Source organism: Littorina saxatilis, linkage group LG8, assembly GCF_037325665.1.
Source record: "Littorina saxatilis isolate snail1 linkage group LG8, US_GU_Lsax_2.0, whole genome shotgun sequence".
NCBI classification, from domain to species: Eukaryota; Metazoa; Mollusca; class Gastropoda; order Littorinimorpha; family Littorinidae; genus Littorina; species Littorina saxatilis.
Genome location: NC_090252.1, coordinates 42,428,745 through 42,431,244, shown reverse-complemented (window position 1 = coordinate 42,431,244; position 2,500 = coordinate 42,428,745). Strand labels below are relative to the sequence as shown.

Below are 2,500 nucleotides of genomic sequence, written 5' to 3'. Positions count from 1 at the left end.
CATCATGTCGTATTTGTCAATTGTACAAGTACTTGATAATTACTTACCTGATAGTTGTTAGTACCAGCATTTAAGATGTTTGTGTTTTATTGTTAACATCAACAATTGTTTTATAAACACGTGACATGTAAGTTTGTCTCTATTTGATTCATGCCCTTATGACTTCGCATTTATTCCATCCACCACCGTTTATAGTAGGCTATTCGTCCGGCATAAAACAGGTTGATAGTTTGTTTTCTCCCCGGTATAGGGGTGTGTATAGGATTCGGTCGATGTGTTTGTTTGTTTGTTTGTTTGTGTGTTTGTGTTCGCATATAGATCTCAAGAATGAACGGACCGATCGTCACCAAACTTGGTGAACAGGTTCTATATATTCCTGAGACGGTCCTTACAAAAATTGGGACCAGTCAAACACACGGTTAGGGAGTTATTGGTGGATTAAGATTCTACAAGGACTTATAGAGGGACATATTAATGGTCAAAGGGAAATAACCTTCTCAGTTGGTGGCAGTGAGAATGGTAAGGACGGGGGTGTTTTTCCTACCTCGGAGGAATTTCTTGTTTCTGTAGAAATTATTGTCCTGTCTTGCATTCTGTGCTAGCAAGATCTAGATGTGGCACTGTTCACCACGTGTACGGGAACGTGTACGGGTAACGTCATCAAATCTAGTTTTTGGCTCACGTAAGTGTAGCCTATGCGATCGTAACTTTGTCTGTCTGTGCGTGCGTGCGTATGTGCGTATGTGCGTGCGTGCGTGTGTATGTCTGTGGTAGAAACTCTAACATTTGAAGACGTCACATTACATTGACGTCACATTATGACGTAAGAGGGTTAGACGTCACGCGAAGGAAGTACTGAAAGTCTCGGTCATTATTATTTTGAGCGGGCCGAGACTAGTTGGCAGTCGTGTCCCTGTAAGTAGGCTACATGCAGACAGACAGATCTAGATCTAGTGTCTCGCTTTCTTGCACAGTTTCACCTATGCTCTTTCTGTGTGTGTGTGTGTGTGTGTGTGTGTGTGTGTGTGTGTGTGTGTGTGTGTGTGTGTGTGTGTGTATGTGTGACGGATTGATTGAGTTTGTGTTACTGTTTGTCGATTTCTTACGTGAGCCTTGATGGCTTCGCCTCTTGTTACGTCAACCGTTTGTCAAGATCTGAAGTCATGGTTGGGGAAAAACAACGTATGATTTGGAACATTGGAGAAAAAAAGTGAGTCACGGTCATTGTTTTTTGAGCGGGTCGAGACTAGTTGGCAGTCGTGTCGTATATTGTTGACACTCTCTCTCTCTCTCTCTCTCTCTCTCTCTCTCTCTCTCTCTCTCTCTCTCTCTCTCTCTCTCTCTCTCTCTCTCTCTCTCTCTCTCTCTCTCTCTCTTTATTTTGCACCCACTGACATTTTTTTCCCGGGGCAGCATGCCCCTGGACCACCCCCCCCCCCTAGTAGTCTGAAAGTGATATAAAATTATATATATATTTCATGACAATACCAGCTTGTTGTAAACCCTTTTTAATGCCTGAAAAAGAAGTAGATTTGCTTTCAAATGAGCACCAGATTGCTTCATTTTGTATGTATTTTGGGGCCATGTTTGAATCCAATTTTAAGGCTCAGATAGCCCCAGATTGCACCAAATTGCACCCTTGAAAAAAAAATCCGGGGGGGCATGCCCCCGGACCCCCCTAGAAGTCTTGGAGCTTCGCGCCTGCAAAACTTGGCGCTACGCGCCTTCGAATTTTTTTTTCTCAGTTGTTTTGTTCAGTTTTCATGCCTGCTCCCTTATGCTATACGACAGTGGCTTGGCACATACTACAGTGTTCTAGATGATCGAACGTGTAGCAAAGACCTGTACGTGTACGTGTAGATATTGCGTCACCCGTGACTCACTTTTTTTCTCCAATGTTCCAAATCATACGTTGACTGGATAAGATGCAGTGGTGTGCTTTGTGTGTGCATTTATTTTGCACTCAACATTGTGTTTAATTAAGTTTAAAGTGTGTGTTTGCATGTGTGTCGGTTTATGTTTGCTTGTTTCTGTGTTATTGTCTGTTATTGTTGTCGATGTACACTGTCTTCACGTGCAAAACATAACATGAGTACAGCTCAGTTTCCCACAGGGGGTCACTTTGACACATCTACATGTTTCAGTTATGAATGTGTTGTCTCTTGCTGAAAAGAGTCAGATATCAATTCTGATTTGATTTGATTTGATTTATGAAGTCTTATATATCGCGCGCGTATCTCCAGACTCGAACTCAAGGCGCAGGGATCTATTTATGCCGTGTGGGATGGAATGTTTTACACAATACATCACGCATTCACATCGACCAGCAGATCGCAGCCATTTCGGCGCATATCCTACTTTTCATGGCCTATTATTCCAAGTCACACGGGTATTTTGGTGAACATTTTTTTTTTTATCTATGCCAATACAATTTTGCCAGGAAAGACCCTTTTGTCAATCATGGGATCTTTAACGTGCACACCCCAATGTAGTGTACACG

At 42.5% G+C, this 2,500-nt stretch overlaps 1 protein-coding gene across 2 annotated transcripts in view; it reads left to right on the top strand.

Moving 5' to 3' along the window:
• Positions 1-2,500, top strand: part of LOC138973590 (uncharacterized) — a 171,523-nt gene that overhangs the window by 15,433 nt on the left and 153,590 nt on the right. The window contains exon 5 of one of the 2 annotated variants that reach the window (XM_070346301.1): positions 1-2,500. This exon is cut by the window's left edge and continues 225 nt beyond it; it is cut by the window's right edge and continues 1,088 nt beyond it. The exons of the other annotated variant lie outside the window; for it this stretch is intronic. The gene's annotated coding sequence lies outside the window, so the exon portion shown is untranslated. 2 annotated transcript variants of the gene reach the window in all.